The sequence below is a fragment of the Zingiber officinale genome, chromosome 2B (assembly GCF_018446385.1).
Source record: "Zingiber officinale cultivar Zhangliang chromosome 2B, Zo_v1.1, whole genome shotgun sequence".
Lineage (NCBI taxonomy): Eukaryota > Viridiplantae > Streptophyta > Magnoliopsida > Zingiberales > Zingiberaceae > Zingiber > Zingiber officinale.
Genome location: NC_055989.1, coordinates 142,819,285 through 142,840,939, shown reverse-complemented (window position 1 = coordinate 142,840,939; position 21,655 = coordinate 142,819,285). Strand labels below are relative to the sequence as shown.

At 37.8% G+C, this 21,655-nt stretch overlaps 2 long non-coding RNA genes across 3 annotated transcripts; both read left to right on the top strand.

Moving 5' to 3' along the window:
- The first annotated feature begins 1,943 nt into the window (after positions 1-1,943).
- On the top strand, positions 1,944-8,717 carry LOC122047526. 2 transcript variants are annotated; one of them, XR_006130586.1, is made up of 4 exons: positions 1,944-2,379; positions 3,339-3,521; positions 3,871-4,105; positions 4,290-8,717. It is a non-coding gene; the product is annotated as an uncharacterized LOC122047526 (long non-coding RNA). The 2 variants fall into 2 exon arrangements; XR_006130585.1 differs by having other exon boundaries at positions 4,267-8,717.
- Positions 8,718-14,516: 5,799 nt separating this feature from the next.
- Positions 14,517-16,008, top strand: LOC122049620. Its single transcript, XR_006131005.1, has 4 exons — positions 14,517-15,200; positions 15,269-15,328; positions 15,530-15,644; positions 15,731-16,008. It is a non-coding gene; the product is annotated as an uncharacterized LOC122049620 (long non-coding RNA).
- Positions 16,009-21,655: the final 5,647 nt, after the last annotated feature.

Below are 21,655 nucleotides of genomic sequence, written 5' to 3'. Positions count from 1 at the left end.
ATTATTTTTTTCTCAATATCTCTAAAAAATCTTAATTATTCTCTCAATATCTTGCTTCGTGCCTATTTCTTTTTTGATCATTAATTTTGTGTGTTTATGCTCTCGTCGGTATCTTTTTTCTTTTATCATTAGTAATTCTATAAGTTTATACTCTCTCGCCGGTGATACTTCTAGAGAACGTTCTTCTCCTCCCTCGCCTATAATATTTCTTTCTTACTCCTTTTTCTTTCTCGATAATAACATGAAGCAGAGATTTTTTTTATACATACAACGTAAAGTAAAATGCTTCATCAGACAACAAAAATTAAAATTAATGAAGTTTTATTTACATTAAACAATATCTCAAAAAAATTAAATAATTTAACAATGTTAAAAAAATTATCTAAATATCAATGAGAAAACTAAATTTTATATAAAAATAATATTTTATTTTTTAAAAAATAAATCAATTTTTTTTATATCCATCATTCTCAATCCTAAATTTAAATGAAAAAAACTTGAGCAAAAAATTAAAAATATATTAAAGGGTTATTACCAAAACCATCAATGGAATCACATCCAAGCACCAAAAAAATTTCCATCAACATTCAGCTTCTTGAATAACAGCCAATAGAATTACACCAGCTCCTTTACAAACAAATCTTCATGAGAATCACGAGGAGAAAACGATGCCCGATAAGAAAACCAACAGCAACTCATGATTTTAACGGCAGCCCCAGATATCCTTCCACTTTAAACAAATTGAAGCTCCAACCACATAACAGCACTTAAGCATCAAAAACTCCATGATAGTAAAGAGAAACTCAACTCCTTTTTAAGCAAATCTGCATGAGTATCACAAGGAAAAAGATTGTCCATAAGAAACCCAGCAACACCAACTTCAGATTGCACCATACAAAAATGTTCCACAGAAACAGAAGCTCCACCAGAAAATCCACACGGATTTTTGTTACATATCAATGAAACCATGAAAACCTTGAACTTAAGCAAGCGTCCTCTCTGATAAAACCACAGCAAACCAAGCTCTATCTTCAACTCCAAAAGAAAATCCATGGAGCATAAAGACAAAATGAACAAAATGCACCACAATATGAAAGCCCATGGAACATTAAGAAAATACCATTAAACAGAAATTAAAAGAAATCAACAGGCTTGATTACAATGCCCCAATTAATACCAATCAACCTCCAATATTTAACAAATGAAATCTGAACTAATTCACACAATTGTGCTCCAAGCACATACACATGAATAAGAAACTCATTCACCACAGAACCGTTAGTCAAAATTCACAAGAAATCCAAATGTCACTCTAAGCTCTAGGTTTCATCAAATTGTACCACAAAGCTTCCAAACCAAACCTTAAAACTGTGAAATACCAATAGCCAGCAGAACCTTCACATTTTGAGAACCTCCAACCGGCAGAACACCAAAATACCCATTCCACAAGTGCTCATAATAACGATCATTTTGTTACATTATTTAAGATTCTATACTTGAGATTTTAGAGTTGATTGTGTGTTTAGATCCGTATTTATATCACATGTTAAGAGTTGTCTCTATTTTTGGATTTTAATGCAAATTATCTCTTATTTTTAGAATTATGACTAACATTTGAATGTGGTTTTGTAGGAGATCAAAGGGGCCAAGGACTCGATCAGATCAGATCAAATTTGGGTTCAAATCTAATGTTGATTGAAGAGATCAAGCTTTGAAACAATCTAGACCGTCAATCAAGATCAGGAAAGATCTGAGCCATTTGTTGGAGATATGACCCATCCAAGTCAAGGGAGAGCAGATCCTAACCATTTATCAAGATCTGGAGTTTCAGATCCTAGATTTGAACCGATCCAACCGTTGGATCATATCTGGAGCATTCTGGGCCGTCCGTGCAGATCTGTGATCAAATTTTAAAGGGAGAAGCTACAGTCTCTTCCGGTCAATCTTCCACAGTACAGTGCTCATGTCAAAATAGAGGAGGCACGATCCTACTCCGGCGAACCCGATCCACCTTCCACTGCCGGCGGTCAAGAGAGATCAAGGGGGTCCCTTCCTCCGGTCATCATCCAGCACCTGTCACCAGCCGGCGATGCCACTTCAACCATCTGATTTCCAACTCTGCCGTGACTTCGGGCGAGGAAGAAGAAATGGAGAAGCTACAAGCCATCCTTCTTCTTCCCTGATCGGATCCGAGATGAGAGAAAGAAGGCCGGAGTTACGAAGGAGATAGGGGTTTACCATTTCCTTTAAAATTCTATTCTGCCATTCCATCATCTTCCGCATTCATCTCCGATTGAATCTCTAACCGATCATCATCAACGCCGAGTTATTCTGCTTGATCTCGATCCGATCTTAGCATGGAGAAGTCCTAGCTTGGTTGTAAGCTCCATTCTGAAATTCTATACTTCTTTGATGTATTGATTGCTTGCTTGTGTTCATGTTTTAATTCTGGTATGAATTCATTGTTGGTTGAATTGCAATTGACTTGAATTCTCCATGTTTCGGATTTCATGTATCCGGGTCTGTTTTGAGGATGCTTTCAACGTATCTGATGAAATTCCTCAACCATTCGTGTTACTTTGATTGTTGCATTTAAGTTTGTTAAATTCTTGCAATGCTTTAGTTAGTTGAGTGCTATTGTTTCTTTGATGCTTGTTCTTCATGTAGATGCAATTAGTTTAGATCAAATTAGGTTCTTTTAAATGATATATGTTTCTTTTGTTTCATGCTTTAGGATCATTACATGCTTTATCCTCTTCATGTTGTCTTTCCTGTTCTTCCATTGTAGTCTAGGCTAGGTTAGGTTCTTATCACGTGCATTGCTTTTCATTTCTTAGTATTAGATCCCAAAATCCAAACTCCTCATTTAAACTTCAAAATACCACGCAATAACATTCAATCCTCAGTTTATCACCTACTGTTGCATTCGTTGGGAGACAAAATCGGGTTACTTAATGCTTTTGATACTCATTTCACGATAAAATCAGGTTGATCAAATTTGGCGCTGTTGCCGGGGAATGTTAGCGGTGTTTGATAACTTAGGATTGATTTTCTTTTTTACATAAAATTTGAAAAAAGTTGTTGTCAAATGTTTTAATGTTCATATATCCATTTGTTTGATTTTATATGTTCCCGTGTCTTTTGATTTTATCTGCTAGTATTTCAGTGTAAGAGTAGGAAATTTCTTTGACCATAGATCCATATTATCAGTACTATCAGCATCAGACTTAGTTTTATCGGCCTGAACATCAGTATTATCCACCTATGGAGTAGTAGAATAGGTATGAGTCATTTCCTAATACCTATAATTCTAATAGGGTGGATCATTTATATTTCAGGTACGAGGTTGTACATAGTCAGTCCACTGAGTCATATCCAGCATATCAAAGCCCACAAGGAGTTCAGAATGATTATATAGCTATGCGGAAGAGGATTCGCCGTGTTCAACAATTCAAGGAAGAGACATTGCATGAATATTAGAAGAGATTCAAGGAACTTTGCTCCAGTTGTCCTCAGCATCAGTTCAGTGATCAGTTGCTTGTTCTATATTTTTATAATGGGTTATTGCCGATTGATTTGTACATGGTGGATAAAGCTAGTGGAGGGGCCTTGATTGACAAGACTCTTAATGAAGCTATGAAACTTTTGGAAAACATGGCCGCTAACCCTCAACAATTTAGAAATGGACAACCGGTTACCATAAGTGCTTATCAGACCATTCCTACTGATATCGAGATGCTTGGAAAGAGGGATTGTAGTATTTTTGACAGGCCTAATCTCGTTTTCATTACTCCACGGGACTCCTCTAGTATTTCTTATTGTGATGCTGTAGTTGTAAGGATTTCTGACTCTACAATATTGTTGTTGCAGATGTTGTTGATGATGCAGATATTGATGTTGATGATGAAGAGAGTGTAGGGGATTGCATAGTGGAAGCAATATCCTAAGAATCACCTCTCCCAGTTGTACAATCACTTGAACTAGATGTTGATGATGTAAGTGTAGGGGATTGCACGTGAAGCAATACCCCAAGAATCACTTGAGCCAGAGTCTGAGCTATTATTTGATGATGAGGAGACCACAGTCACCATTCTAGAACCTCCAGGTACCTTTCAACATGACAAGTTTAGTATTTCTTGTGATTCATTAGAAAATTTCATAGAGGTACCAGTAATTGATTTTGTTGGTTGTAATTCGTTTTTAGATACATGCTTGATAGAGACTGACATTATTTCATCTTTTTTTTACCCTGCATGCGTGTGGGAGATTTATACTTTCCATTTGCATAGACTCCCAGAGTGGTTGCTTCAATTTAACCACCTACAACCTCCATGGAGAACTTTCAAGGCGACAATGGTAGAAGGAGAGGTGGTTATGTCAATTCTAAGTATCCATCTTCAGCTTGGATTTTGTGCCTTAACCGACTCCAACCATCAAGAAGGATCATTCCACTACCAGCATGGATCCTACTTCTAATCTTCTTCAATAGCCCAAAATAAAGGGGAGTCTATCCTTTGTTTTTCTTTTCACTTTATGCTTTTCTTTACTTCATACTTTGCTTTATACTTTGTTTGCATATTTTACACTTTGTTTTGTCTTCCCTATATTTTGTTTGGTCTATATATCAATTGATTTTAAATAAATTCTCCAAGTGTGATTCTTAATAGTACTTTGAGGATCATAAAAGTTCTTTAAGTTCGACCGTCAATTTTTAGGTCATTTTACATGATTGAATGCTTTACTTGCATGCTATTGGTTAATGTGGTGATGGATTATATTTTGATTAATTGAGTTTGATTGCCGAAAAATTACCTAGAGAGGACTACCTAAAGCCTATATTCTATTATCTTTTTGTGTGATATGCACAGTGCACTCATGCCAATTGAAACTCTAGAACTTGCTTTGCACAATAACATATGTGTGCATGAATATGATGAAGGATATTTCTTTCTCTATCTTCCTTTCAAATGCTAGTTGAATAATTCACTCAGCATTTTTATCTCTCACCATATTTGCTTTGTCATCCTTCCATTGAGAGTTTTGGTTGATTATCGTGATGAGTTAGATTGTTAGATGACGGACAAGACTTTAAGTATGGGGGAGGATTTGCATATGTTGGAGAACTTGAAAGTTTTGGATGGCTTCATGAGAAGATTGTGGCTGTGAATTGTGTAGTTTGTTTCAATAGTTATGAAAGAGACTATCATTGCTTTTGGGGTTTATGAAGTTGGTTATGTTAGCTCAGTGCTAGAATTCTGAATTTAGGAATCAGAATCCTGAAACAAAATTCTTGAAGCTTAGTTATGAACCTAGAAGCTCTGCTGTGAGTTTCTGTGAAGGTCAGTATTGTATCACAGTTCAAGTGCTGTATTTGTCATTGACCTTTTGAATCTATAAAGAGGAGGCTGAGACATCAGAATATTGTAAGTGATGGTCAAATTCTGTATTGACACAGAATCTGGATATTAGGAAGAACTGAAACCCTGAAGATTTGAATTTCTGAGATACCCTCCTGAACTCCTAGAAATCTGATTTCTAACTTGAATATCTGAATGTCCGATATTGTCTTTGAAGAAAAATGCCATGAATTATTGGCAAAGGAGTCAACTTTGTTTACCTCTCCAACCATACAACAAGATAGTGTTTCCTTTGCTGATCAAGAAATAAGGATAATCCACAGCAGGAACTGCAGAAGTTTAGTGTCTATAAATTTATGCCAATTCATTATGCTGCTCCTGACCAGTGTTGTTATAAATTTAAGTTTTGAGCATTTCGGTGCTAAATGATACTCCCTTTCAAGTTGAACTCTGTATAACTTGAGCTGGTAACACTTTGAAATCTCAATTCTGAAACTAAAGTCTAAGCTGCAGACTTCAAAACCAGATTCAAATTCTGTTTCTGGAATTGGTATTCCTGATATTCCAGGAATTAAGACTCATCATAAGATGTGTTAGCAGTAGGATATACAAATGTATTGCTGGTCTCTGAATCGGAGTTTTGAAGTCTTAAAATCAGAAATTCTTTAACCTTGAGTCTGAAACTAAATTCTGAAGATCCTGGAACCTGTGGAGCTCAACTTAGTGAGTTTCTGCTGGATGTTCTTCTCTGAAGTTTGAATGACAGGAAAAAAAAATTCAGTTATCTTTTGGTTATCGAAATTTGGAACCCCCAATCAAATATGATTTCCTGAATGACACGATCGATATTCTGAACTCTGATTTTGAATTGTTTAAGGGCAGGAAATTCTGTTATCAAAAACTGAAATTGATTTCTGTAATTCCATTGAAACAAATCCAGCAACTAGTTGAGGCCCTGCACATAGGAATTAACATCCTTTTGAGCATAAATGACACTTGCTTTCAGAACTTCAAATTACAAACCCATGTAAATGGATTCTGTTAAGTAGAATGGAAGAATTCCCAATTGAAATTCAACTTTCCATATAATCTACAGTTTTGTTTGCAGCAATTAGGATTCGAAGTTCTTGACCCTCCTATTGTTAATTGGTGTGACAACATCTCAAATTCTATCAATTCAGTGCCAAATGATACATTCTTCCCAGCTGAGTTCTTCATGAGTCAACCAAATTATATCAGAGTCCAAGTTTTGGGACTTGATTTAAAAAAAAAAAAATTGAATTCAGGAAGCAGTGAATTTCTGAAACGGTTCCTTTTAAATTTTGAGATGTATGAATTGAAGCTCCACTCTTTTACAACCTACACATGACCCAACCCTTGAACCTATTTGAATTCAGATTCTGGGCATGGCTCCTGAATTCAGATTCTGTAAACCAGAATGTTAGAAAATGGTGGTAATTCTGAATTCCTTTTGAGCATGGTTATTGAATCATTGAAATGCAGAGTTTGATCCCAACTTAGGGGCTTTCTCGAATACAGGAATTAGGGAACTGTAGCACTCATTTGGTAAGTTGTGTGGTTCATATAATAAATAGTGACACATGAAGAGTATCAAGAGAAGAGATAGCGTGCCAAGATTCTTGGGTGGTTATCAAAGTGAAGGAGAGTTAGTCTTAATCTCTTGTTTAATTATTGACAAATGGTATTCATCTCTTTTTACATCAAATTGGTTAACTCATCAGGTTTATTCTTCCAATACTCTCACTCTCTCATCTATTCTTTTCCCTTATCCATTTTGTTAGCTTCACTTAAATCTTTTTGACTCCATTTAAATTCATAAAAATCCTTTTCATTCATGTATGCTATGTTTTATGGTGGTGGAGAATTAGAAAATGAGCAAGTCTATGGTAGTGAAATGTCATTAAGTTGTATTGAGTGAGCTCCACTTCCATCCATGATTTTGAGAGTTAAGAGTAGGTACATTTACTCAGTGAGATTGCATCTTGCTTAGTTATTTCAAATGGATTGAAATCATCATGCTTATTGATTATTGTAGGGATTGAACTTATGATTGTTTTGATCTTTAAATGGTCTTAGTTAAATTTATTTTATTATCTTCTAGGTATTACTAGGAAATTATTATGGAGATGGGTTTTAGTTGTTTCTTTGTTTTGTTTGTATGCTCGGGACGTGCAAAAATAAGTGTGGGAGAATTTGATAACGATCATTTTGTTACATTATTTAGGATCCTATACTTGAGTTTTTGGAGTTGATTGTGTGTTTAGATCCGCATTTATATCACATGTTAAGAGTTGTATCCATTTTTAGATTTTAATACAAATTATCTCTTATTTTTTGAATTATGACTAACATTTGAATGTGATCTTTGTAAGGGATCAAAGGGGCCAAGGACTCTTATCAGATCATATCAAATTTAGGCTCAACTCTAGTGTTGATTGAAGAGATCAAGCTCTAAAATAATTTGGACCGTTAATCCAAGATTAGGAGAGATCTGAGCCATTTGTTAGAGATATGGTCCATCTAAGTCAAGGGAGAGCAGATCCTAGCCATTTATCAAGATCTGGATTTTCAGATCCTAGATCTGAACTGATCCAGCCGTTGGATCATATCTGGATCATTCTGGGCGTCCGTGCAGATCTGAGATCAAATTTAAAAGGGAGAAACTACAGTCTTTTCGTCAATCGCGTCAAACAGAGGAGGCGCAATCCTGCTCCAGCGAACCCGATCCACCTTCCACCACCGGCGGTCAAGAGAGGTCAAAGGCGTCCCTTCCTCCGGTCATCATCCACCTGTCACTAGCCGCCGACGCCACTTCAACCATCTGATTTCCAACTCTGCCGCGACTTCGGGCGAGGAAGAAAAAATAGCGAAGTTGCAAGCCATCCTTCTTCTTCCCGGATCGGTTCCGATACGAGAGGAAGAAGGGAAGAAGGCCAAAGTTACGAAGGGGATAGGGGTTTACCATTTCCTTTGAAATTCTGTTCTGTCATTCCATCATCTTCCGCATTCATCTCCTATTGAAGCTCTGCCCGATCATCATCAACGCCGAGTTATTCTGCTTGATCTTGATCCGATCTTAGCATGGAGAAGCCCTAGCTTGGTTGTTAGCTCCATTCTGAAATTCGATACTTCTTTGATGTACCGATTGCTTGCTTGTGTTCATGTTTTAATTCTGGTATGAATTCATTGTTGGTTGAATGGTTGAATTGTGTTCATGTTTCGGATTTCATCTATCCGGGTCTGTTTTGAAATGTGTCTGATGAAATTCCTCAACCATTCTTGTTACTCTGATTGTTACATTTAAGTTTGTTAAATTCTTGCAATGCTTTAGTTAGTTGAGTGCTTATTGTTTCTTTGATGCTTGTTCTTCATGTAGATGCAATTAGTTTAGATCAGATTAGGTTCTGTTAAATGATATAGGTTTCTTTTGTTTCATGCTCTAGGATCATTAAATGCTTTATTCTCTTCATGTTGTCTGTCCTGTTCGTCCATGGTAGTCTAGGCTAGGTTAGGTTCTTATCACGTGCATTGCTTTTCATTTCTTAGTATTAGAACCCCAAACCCAAACTCTCCATTTAAACTTCAAAATACCAAGCAATAACATTCAATCCTAAGTTTATCACCTACTGTTGCATTAGTTGGGAGACGACCCGAGCCATCTCTATGCTATATTAGTGTAGAATGAATTCGGTTACTTAATTTTTTTTATACCCATTTCACGATAAAATTGGGTTGATTACTTCACAATATGAAATGAAAGAAACCTGTAGCAAAATACAAAATCCATGTGCTTATGACTCACAAACCTGCATAAGCCACACATGTACCACATCTTCAAATACTGCATAACATATAAGCTAAATCTCCTTTATTCAACCATATTTTTTAAGATACCCATCAATGAAATAGCCAAGATTAAACTAATTTATGCGAAAATCTCAAGTACGGAAAATCAATTCTATCCAATTTACAAATCCCAAAAAGTTCCTTATCAATAAAAAGACTATCCAAAATTCTGCCCCCAACAAAATCGGAAGCTCTATTTACAAGATAATCCGCCGCTGCATTAGCCTCTCTATAAACATGTGAAAAATGAACATGATACTTCCACATAATACCTTTGATTTTAAGGATCACATTAGAAACTTCCAAGACATGTAGGAAGAATGAAGAATCTTCAATGCCACTAAAGAATCTAATTCAAGCCAGATAGGAAAAAATCTATTCATCACACACAACTCCATCCCTTTTAGAATAGCCATCCATTCAACCCTAACATTCAATCCCATACCAATTGTTCCATGCTGTGCCAAAACCATATTTCCACCATGATCCCGAACAATAACACCATAAGAAGATAAACTCAGATTCCCCTTGGAGCAACCATTTGTATTCAACTTAAAGCCACCCACTATCGGTTTCTTCCAATGCACCACTGAAACTGTATTTATAGCTCTGACCCATACAAAAATTCCCCAAGAAATAGCTACTGAGCCAAATCCCCTTCCAATGCTTTTACTTAATTATTCCAACAGCCATACCTTAAAAAATGTACTGAGTAATCCTCCAAATTATATTCGGTGCAACCAATTTTAATCCACAATGCTTAGCATCATTTCTAGCAGACCATAAAGGCCATAAAATCAAGAAAGGCAAAGCCTCTCTGACATGCCCCCCATGAGACCAATCCGAACCCACTCTCCAACTTTCCAACACCAAACATCTATCCACCCCAAATAACTGAGCAAAATAATACCAAACCTTGTTAGCCATAGCACCATGAAAAAACAAATGCCCCCATGACTCCTCCGATTCACAGCAATAACATTTAGAAGCTAAACATACTCCCCTTTGTTGTAGGATAACATCCAACCGCCGCTTCAAAAATCGCCATACAAACACCGAAATATTTGGCACAATCAATTTACTCCAACCAGCAACCAAACTGCCAGCCGGCTGATGCACTTGCCGAATACAATTCCAGGCAGAATTTAATGAGAACTTACCATCCAAGGATGACTTCTAGACAATACAATCAGAAACTCTTGACTTATCAGCTACCTACTAAATCTGCACCACCAAACCTCTCCTCAACTTCAGAAACCTGCACATAACAAATCTGCTCCACAATTCCAGCCGGCACAACTCTCTGTAATTTCCTGGCATCCCATTCCAGATTACTGAACAATAATGAATCAAAACTGAGCCAGGTTTTGCAGTATCATTTGGTGTTCACATCTTATTCCATGAGTTCATTTTCTAGTGACTCAAAAGCCTTGGAGAAGATGGTTACTGCAGAATGTGAATTCTGCAAAACTGTGAGTTGCAGTGACAGCATTTGAATTGCTAATTTTTGAACTGTGCTGTTGCTGTGAAACCAAATTTTGGTTACCTTTCCAACTATATAAAGACCTGTGTATCTTCCCAGCTAATCCAGGATTAAGCACCATCTACAAAATGGGAAGCACATCTGAATACAGTATTGGGAATTTTTAAAACTGAGGGAAACCAGGATTGAGAATGCAGAACTGGAAATTTTCAAGTTCCAGAATTGCTGTTGTGGTGTTGCATCAATCTCATTGGATTCTTATTCTATGTGATATGATAAACTTCTCAAGTTGGTTGGGAAATGAAGTAATAGAATCTGACTTCTGAAATCAGATTCAGTTGTTGTAATCTGAAACCAGGAACTGATGGGTGCAGAAATGGTTGGAAGCTGATTTCCATCAGCTGCTGAACAACTGAATCAAATTGAGTTGTTTTCCATTATTTTGCAAGAGCACAACCAGGAGGGCTGAAAGGAAAAAAAAAGTAGCTTAAAGGGAGGAGTTGCTGAATTTGAAATGGCTACTGAATTACTGCAAGTTGTAAACTGCAGAGAAGGTTCTGAATTCAGAGTATCATTTGTGTGCCAAGCTTTTCTTGTAACCCAATGATCAGTAAATGATGCAAATAAAGCCCTTATTTCCTCATTGTCAATTGGCGTCTTACATTTTCCAAGCTTCTTTGAGTTTCAAAACCTTAAATTTCCTGGTCTGGAATTCTGAACTATGTTAACAGAGAAGGAAAAAAAACAGATTATGTGCCAAATCTTTATGCTGTTCCTTAGCAGTAAACAACTTGAGTTTGAGCTCCTGTTTATTCAGTACTGAATGAGATCCTTTGTTAAGCTGAGATCTCCATGATTCAATCCGAAACTTCCTTAAATTTCAAAGTCTGAATTGAAGTCTGAAAACCCAGAATTTAGAAATGAAGAGCAAAACAATTGTGTCTATCTTTTCTAATCTTGAATTCAAGCAGGGAAGATGGTTGCAGCTGGACATGAAGCAGATGTTAGAATCTAATTCTGAATCTGATATTTTTTTGTTTCCTTGAAATTGATTGAAGTTTGAAGTTGATTCCTTAAAACTGAATATTTGAAACTGTTTCTGAATTGTAATTCAGCCTCAAATGTTGCTGTTGGGGTTTACTCAGATCTTGTTTTCCAATCTCCACTACAATGAATGCATCACTAGGTTGCTGCTGGAATTGTTTACAGCAATTCGTGCCCTGTTTAGTGTCAATTCTAAATGCTAATTATGACCAACAATAATCTGACCTTGAGCTTCTATCATTTCAGTGCCAAATGATATATTCTTCCAAGATGAAACCTTGATGATTAAAACTGAAATGACCTCAACTCTCAAATGTTGAAACTTAATTCAGCGAGTTTGAATTTGCTACTGCTGAGAAGTTGAGCTTTGAATCTGATTTTTGGATCTCTGATACTCTTTGGCAGCTTAAATTCTTTAAACTCTTGATGAATTCAAATTTCTTAATCGGATTTCTTGAGTTCTTGAATTCAGAGAGAAGAAAAGGAAGTGCTCTGATTTTCATTTGCTAACCCAATGTTCTTAGTTTCTATGCTCCTATGAAGAAAAAACATCTGTTTGGATTTTTATGTTCTTGATCTTAGAGACCAAATTCTAAACAAATTGTGAACTTGATGTACTACAATAAGGGGGTACAAAAGAGGCTGCAGCTGGACAAGCTAATGGTTGCACTAATGGGAAGTTGAGACATATTTACATGGGTTTTGTTTTCATATGCATGTTTCAAAGTCATTGATCTTGAAACAGGTTAAACATTAGTAAGAAGCACCCCCATCCAAGAAACCAGGCATGGTCAATCCAAACGTGATCAAAAGATGCAAGGAAGAAACCATCAGCACGAGCACCTCCAACTAGGAAACCAACCCAGGGAAAATCTGCTGAACAGAGTGTGCCGGACTCAGAAATGGAACTGGAATTGGTTGTAGCACCTCCAGCATCAGCATAGCATCATGAGCAAGGTCAAATCACCACACTTGATATAGGCCTGGGAGTAGACCGTGCCAGCATAGGAGAAACTGATACATACCCTGGCACACTATACAGGGGCAATGTAGAAACATCAGCCATGAGCTGTCGTGTAGGGAAGCAACAATTAAACCGTCTAAATCACAATGAAATTAGGAGCATGGAATATAAGGGGCTTTAACAAAGGCCCCAAATGTCTCTGAGACTATGATATCGCAGTAGGATATCTAAGTTGTTATCTAGGTACTCACAGTTCGATTCTCAATTATGACATATTTGTAAGAATTTTTTTTTCAAATGGGACGCACAATCAAAGGATGATGGACTTCTAAATCAATTTACCCTTGTGGCCCGTGCAAAAATTCCGTGGAACCAGTCGATCACCTCCAAAGATAGTCACTAAGACTAATTAGGATTATCATTTTTTTTTCACAAAGGCCCCTAAACAATAAGGGGCACTGGACTCACTGGCGGAGCTAGGAATCCTAGCCCACCTGGGCTAAAATTGTCATCCGGGCTAAAAGTCCTTTTTCTCCCTTTGAAAATCTAAAATACAAGGGGTGAAGAAGTAAAACCAGCCTAATCACCAACTGGACCCCCCGGGCTATAGCCCGGGTAAGCCAATGCTTGGCTCCGCCATTGACTGGACTTCCTTCTGAAAGAGAAGGTGGACGTTATGGGAATCATGGAAGTGAAACTAACTAATCAAGTAGTTCATCAACTCAAAACTATGTGATTTCAGCAGCTATGTGTGGAGCATAACACATGTGAAATGACAAGAAGCCAGCTACTCCTAATATGAAATCCACAGAAGGTCCAATTAAGCACTAACGGAGGGCATAAGCAATCTGTGTATACAACAATAATCTATAACATCACTCATTAAGTTAACTAAATAATAATAATAAACAATATATATGATAAAAACCATCAATACATATCACATACAAATTCAGATACCATCTATACATATCACATGCTTTTTATTATTATAATAATAATAATACTAATAATAATAATCAATTTTTTCCAACTTAATGATAATTTATAATTCACTAATCAACTTTTATTTTACAAAGTTAACTAAATATAACAACTTAATAACTAAATATAATCATATAGATAAAATTGTATTTACAAACTCTGTTCTACATAGTGGACATCTCCTGTGCTGACTAAGCCAGGAGTCAATACAATTAGTATGAAAACTATGATTACAAGAAAGAGTACGAAATTCTTGGCCATTTTGAAAGTCTTCAATGCAAATTACGCACTCTTCATGTAATTCATCCGATTGATCTATTGCGTAGATAGATGTAGGAAACATCTCAATCACATGCTGGTGTAGCCCGGTTGAGGAAGATAGATTTGCGACTGCTACATTCGGAGTTGTAGATTGAGGTGTATTAAGTGATTGAATGCACACATAAACTAATATCGCTATCAATATGATAAAAAGTACTAAGCTTGTAGTTCCAATAATCAGTAACAGTGAAGAATGCTTAGTTTCATGGTGAAATGATGAACTGCCAATAACTGCAATCTGCTCGGGCGAAAAATGACCAGACGCAACTATATAAAAAAAAAATAGATAAGAATATATAAAAATTCATAACTTTTAGAAAATTACTAGCAAAAAACAATAAAGAAACTATTAACAGTTACATGCAATGCAATGATTCTAATATTCACATGACATCCCACCTGAAAAATTCGCCGCCATCAGAATTATCTTTAAAAATACCTGCAGTGTTTATCATTTTATTATGTTAAATAAAAAATTAACTAATATAAATTAAAAAGAAAGTTAAATCCTTTCCCCAAGAGGCCTCTTCTCATAAAACCCTAATCCTGCTTTCCGTCTTTCCCCTTCCCTCTTCTCAGATCGCCGCGGCCTGCCCGAGGCGCACGGCCATAGCGAGCTCGCGGCCGCGTGTACTGCACAATCGCGAGCGACCTTGCGATCGCGCGAGGTGCGCGGCTGTGGGCGACCGAGAGCGACTTTGCGATCGCGGGTTCCTCGCGGTCGGGCGAGGCGGCGGCCCTCCAGATCTACAGTAAAGGGTTTACCTGAGGAAGCTCGAGCCCCCAGGTGAAGAAGACAGAAGACTGGAGAGTTTGCCGTGAGGAAGCTCCGCTCTGGGGTGAAGAGGGAGAAGAAGACAGAAGACTGGATCTGAGAGGAGAATGCCGTGGATTAGGGTTTATGACTACAATGGGAATGGGGTGGAATTGGAAGTGCCGAAAATAGATAACAAGAGCAACCCAGAGATAGAGAACCCGATTACTTTGAACGTTCAATTTTGAGCTCGCCATTGGTATTGAGATATGAATTATGCAAGATGGCATTTTGTTTGAAAATATTTTAGTAGCTAGAAGGTTGCTGAGTCTTGAGTCTTATTGATTGAGACATGGAAACATAAATATGAGGTTGAGAGGGAAAATATAGCTGCTGGGATCGAAGATGAACTTTCAAGATTTCCAGGTGATGTTGCCATCTGCCACTTTATGTTTTAAATTTAGCTGATCTGTTCCATGTTTTTTTTGTTGCAGAAGAAAATATTTGATTTCCTTTGCAAAATAGCAGACATTCTTTTCTCGGAGCCTTACAAGGTTAAAATCCCTCGATTCAAAATTTTCAATAATTGTCAATTTCTTATTGAAATAAGGTTCCTCCACCTACTCTAGCTCCTCCAAATAGTCTGATTTCTTCATTGCTCCAAGTTTCTTTTCTTTTTTTTTTTTTAAAGATTTTTTATTTTAATCCCTCGTATTGAATTAGTATTGAGTTATCTGATGATCGGTTCTTTTTAGGATTTTATTGATAAGGCAGAGGAATAAACTACACTTACCATTGGTGCCTTGATTTCCAATAGTAGTGTCTATTCCTGTTATATTTAGGTTTCTATTTGGCCAAAAGAAGCCTCAGGTATGTTTTGGAATTATCCTGGGCTTAATGCAAATTCCCTTGTGAGCTAAGTAACTTCTTAACTCTTTGAATCTTTTTATATCTAGGAGTTGAAGAGGCACTAAAGTATATGTTCCATCTCGTTCATCTTTAAGGGTAAAGTTTTCTTAATTAATTTATTATCATCTGAGTAGTTCATTATTGATTTAGCCTATGTATATTTTGGTTGAGAATATAAGTTAAATTAATATTTTTGTTTATTTTGATAATATTCAGCATGACAAGTTGAAACATGCTTTTTTATAAGTTAAGTTTTGTGCGGGCTTATAAGAACCTTGAGTCGGTCTTTTATTAATTTAATATAATATATTTTAGTTGAGAATATTTTATTTTTTACACCGATGATCTAATTTTGTGCATTCTACCTCAATAGTTAATATTTTCTTTTTAAAATTATATTCACACCTAAATCCTGTCAGTTCAACGGCATGTAACTGGAGAACTAGTTCCATGCAGATTGAATTTCTGATCCAATTAAGACTTACGAAGTTTGGTAACGTCAAACTAGTTCCGTCGCCATTTTGCACTTAGGAAAATAATATATATTGTTTTTATAAATTTTTATACGGAAATAATAACGTATTCTGTTTGATCTTCATATGAAAATCACACTGAAGTAGATTGAGCTCAGCTAAAAACATGAAGAACTATTTCCTAAGGCGTGCAACAATTTAAGTAGCTAAACTCATGTTGCAGAATAAATTTTTTATCTCAGTAGTCTTACATTAGTAGGTAAGAGAATGGATGATTATGACCTAGCACAATATTTATGTACTCAATTTCCAATTTTTTTTATACATTCAGCTTAAATATGGAATATATATTTTTTTTTCTACAAATAACTATTTTTGTACATTCAACCGATATTACTAATATTTTCTTTTTAAAAATTATATTCACGTTCAAATCTAATTTAACATTAGTATTTTCATGAGCTAGTCGGAGTTAGTTGGGTTGATGTCGACCCATTGGTCTTTAGTCCAACTAAGACCAATGCATATGCATTCGGTCAGACTATATTTCCGTCTAAATCTAATTGATGCATCCACATTTCACGTGGCTTTGTGCTGGTTCGGCTTTTCTTGTTAGTAAATTGGGCTTCTGATCCCCAACGGAGTCGCGTTTTATTTTTATTAATTCGTGTTTGTTTTTAATTTGAAACAATGCCCTCTTTAGATTCACCATCTGTGATTTCCCAATGCTCGCCGTCTGTTTAACATACGTGCCACTAGATCTCTACACTCGCGCCACGTCACCGACTTCGCCCCTCAAGATTTCTAGCCAGCGCATCCAAAAGCAAAGAGGGATCTGACTGAACTGTCAAGACTAATGGGCTAAATTTTTTTTGCATTGGGATCAAATACTAATTTAGGATTAATAAATTTAGAATGGTTAAGGTTAATTGGTAAAGTTAATTGTTTAATTAAGGATTAATAAGTTAATTATTTAAATCAAGTTAATTAGTTGTATTAAGTTAAACTTAATTGATTATGTTAAAATAATTTGATGTGGCGATATGAAGGGGCTTACTCGGAAGGGGCCGATTGTCACGATTGAGGTCAGAGTCAAGACGGTCAACATTCAAGTATTATATGGTCAAACGAAGGATAATCTTATTGGTCGGTCGGGCGATCAGGTCCTCGATCGGGAGGAGAAGGTTTCGGTTCGACCCCACCTTTTGACTCGGGGAGGTGTCAAACGACAGGCTCAATGGAGTGTTGGACGCTAGGAGGAGGAGACGATAGGCAGAATCTTGACCAATTAGCTACCTCACTCAGCCAGACAACATGACTCGATACAGGCTCAACGGAGTCCTGGCCGAGCGAACGCAGTACAAGTGCAGTGGATCTCCGGCCAAGCGGGTTAGCCGAGCGGCTAACCCGCTTGGCCCAGCAACGGACCCACTGTGTTATGTCTCGACATCCTTTTGGGAGTGAGTGCCGCTAACATCAGGCATGGTTGACAGGTCGATCGTACGACGGAACCTTCTACTGTCACATCAGAGATATGATTGGTTTGTTAAGGTATTTTGTAAGAGACATTTTACTGACAAGTCTTTTCAGGGGAAACTTTGAGAAGTGTGTTCACTTGGGGGAGCGTGCATGCGCGCTATAGGAGCTCTATATAAAGCGGGGGTCCAAGCATCGGCAGAGGTATGCGATATATACTATTTGCGCTACAGTCTTCATTTTTGTTGCTCCGCCTTCTACATCATCGCCGGTGACTGACTTGAGCGTCGAAGGCCCAACGCCGGGACCCCTTCCCTGGCTCGGCACTGACGTTATCTGTTTTACAAGGCGGAGTGAGTCTACGAGCGATCAACGATATATCTATATATCCAACTTTTCATCTCATCGACTTTCGGATATGATCATAATTAATTAATTTATTATTAATAAGAATAATTGATTGTTTAAATTAATTTAGAATTAAATTGTGATGGATTAATTGTTAATAATTTAATTTCATTTTAAGTTAATTAGGTTAAAATAAATTTTACATTAAGTTAAGATTAATTAATTTCAAATTTATTGAGAATTGCATTAATTAGGTTGAAGTTAATTAAGGATTGAGTTTAAACTTTATTATTAATTAGGTTTAAAATTAATTAATTAATTTTGGATTATTATTAATTATGTTAAGAATTAATTGAGGATTAATTACATTGTTTAATTTTAATTATTAAGTTAAAACTTATTTAAGTTTATTTTAGATTAATTAAGTTAATTTTAAATTTATTATTATTATTATTATTATTTGATAGATTAATAAATAGTTTGAATATTAGGTTATTTAAGTTGAACTTAATTAAGGATAAATTAAGGTTAGTTTCGAATATATTCATTTAATTGATTAATTATTATTTAGATTTATCTATTAATTTTGAATTAATTTATAATTAATAAAATTTAATTAATTATAATATTTGATTGATTAAATTTAAATTAACTTGGGATTAATATAATTAATTAATTAAGTTGATTAATTTGAGAGGTTGAATAATTAATTTAGATTAAGTAATTGATTAATTGATTAATTTTGAATTAATTAAAGTAATTAATATTGATTTTCATAATTATTTTAAATTAATTAATTAATTGATTGATTTTGAATCAAATGATTTCTTTTAATTATTAGTTTTTATTTATTATTGATGTTAAATTGAGTTGATTATTGGTTGATTAATTGAAAAAGGTTATTTGACCATTGTTAGATTCAAACTTAGTTTTAGGTTCATCAAGGAGTTTATAGGACAAGTATTCAGGTTGTGGTGAGTCACAAAGAACATCATTAAAGTAACCACTTGCATAGGCAAAACTCCCCTAAAATGACAACTCATATAACATAATATTAAATTTTAGTCTAACTAGCTCATGTTTCACTGAGTTAATTTTAGTTAGATCCACTAAGTCTAGTGCACTAGGATGAACACATATGATTCAGGTTAGACATGTTTTCAACATAGTTTCTTTAGCCTATTATCATCCCAATCCATTCTGACTAATTCTGTAACGACCCGGCCCTCTTGGCCCATTTGGCAGCCCATTTGGCGACCCTCGGGTCGTAGACCCATTTGGCGACCTTTCATATCGTCGACCGACGACCCTTGGCCGTGCCGTTACCAGGATTCATAAACTCTAATACTTAAGTCTGGAGGTTTAGAGTTCGAATCCTGGGGGAGGCAAAAATTCACTGCCAGGGGTGGAAAGTCCTAGTGAGTAACGGCACGGCCAAGGGTCGTCGGTCGACGACATGAGAGGTCGCCAAATGGGCCGACGACATAAGGGCCGACGGTCGACGACCCGAGGGTCGCCAAATGGGCCGTCAAATGGGCCAAGAGGGACGGTCCGTTACAATAAAAAAGCGCCTTTTTATTGTAACGACCCGACCCTCTTGGCCCATTTGGCGACCCTCGGGTCGTCGACCGTCGATCCTTATGTCGTCGGCCCATTTGGCGACCTTTCATGTCGTCGACCGACGACCCTTGGCCGTGCCGTTACTCACTAGGACTTTCCACCCCTGGCAGTGGATTTTTGCCTCCCCCAGGATTCGAATTCTAAACCTCCAGGCTTAAGTATTAGAGTTTATGAATCCTGGTAACCAAGTGAGATTGCTCATGTCGTCGACCGACGACCCTTGGCCGTGCCGTTACTCACTAGGTCTTCCCACCCCTGGCCAGTGGATTTTTGCCTCCCCCAGGATTCGAACTCTAAACCTCCAGGCTAAGATCTCACTTGGTTACCAGGATTCATAAACTCTAATACATAAGCCTGGAGGTTTAGAGACTCGATTTCACTTGGTTATCAGGATTCATAAACTCTAATACATAAGCCTGGAAGTTTAGAGTTCGAATCCTGGGGGAGGCAAAAATCCACTACCAGGGGTGGAAAGTCCTAGTGAGTAACGACACGGCCAAGGGTCGTCGGTCGACGACATGAGAGGTCGCCAAATTGGCCGACGACATAAGGGCCGACGGTCGACGACCCGAGGGTCGCCAAATGGGCCAAGAGGGCCGGGTCGTTACAATAAAAAGGCGCCTTTTTATTGTAAGGACCCGGCCCTCTTGGCCCATTTGGCAACCCTCGGGTCGTCGACCATCGGCCCTTATGTCGTCGGCCCATTTGGCGACCTCTCATGTCGTCGACCGACGACCCTTGGCCGTGCCGTTACGCACTAGGACTTTCCACCCCTGGTCAGTGGATTTTTGTCTCCCCCAGGATTCGAACTCTAAACCTCCAGGCTTAAGTATTAGAGTTTATGAATCCTGGTAGCCAAGTGAGATGAATCCTGGGGGAGGCAAAAATCCACTGACTAGGGGTGGAGAGTCCTAGTGAGTAACGACACGGTCAATGGTCGTCGGTCGACGACATGAGAGGTCGCCAAATGGGCCGACGACATAAGGGCCGACGGTCGACGACCCGAGGGTCGCCAAATGGGCCAAGAGGGCCGGGTCGTTACAATACCATCTCACTTGGTTACCATGATTCATAAACTCTAATACTTAAGTCTGGAGGTTTAGAGTTCGAATCCTGGGGGAGGCAAAAATCCACTGCCAGGGGTGGAAAGTCCTAGTGAGTAACGACACGGCCAAGGGTCGTCGGTCGACGACATGAGAGGTCGCCAAATGGGCCGACGACATAAGGGCCGCCCAAGAGGCCAAAGGGTCGGGTCGTTACAATAAAAAGGCGCCTTTTATTGTAACGACCCGGCCCTCTTGGCCCATTTGGCGACCCTCGGGTCGTCGACCGTCGGCCCTTATGTCGTCGGCCCATTTGGCGACCTCTCATGTCGTCGACCGACGACCCTTGGCCGTGCCGTTACTCACTAGGACTTTCCACCCCTGGTAGTGGATTTTTGCCTCCCCCAGGATTCGAACTCTAAACCTTAATCAATTATTAAATTTTAATTATAACGACCCGACCCTCTTGGCCCATTTGGCGACCCTCGGGTCGTCGACCGTCAGCCCTTATGTCGTCGGTCTATTTGGCGACCTCTCATGTCGTCGACCGACGACCCTTAGCCGTGTCGTTACTCACTAGGACTTTCCACTCCTGGCAGTGGATTTTTGCCTCCCCCAGGATTCGAACTCTAAACCTCCAGACTTAAGTATTAGAGTTTATGAATCCTTGTAACCAAGTGAGAACTCTAATACTTAAGCCTGGAGGTTTAGAGTTCGAATCCTGGGGGAGGCAAAAATCCACTGACCAGGGGTAGAAAGTTCTAGTGAGTAACGACACGGCCAAGGGTCGTCGGTCGACGACATTAGAGGTCGCCAAATGGGCCGACGACACAAGGGCCGACGATCGACGACATGAGAGGTCGCCAAATGGGCCACTAAATGGGCCAAGAGGGTCGGGTCGTTACAAATTCATTATATTTCGATGTTATATTGTCAAGGTTGGTTAAACCTTTTTATAACTAATCGTTCTATATTAAGAAAGAAAATAAAACCAAGCATACATATTGAAAAT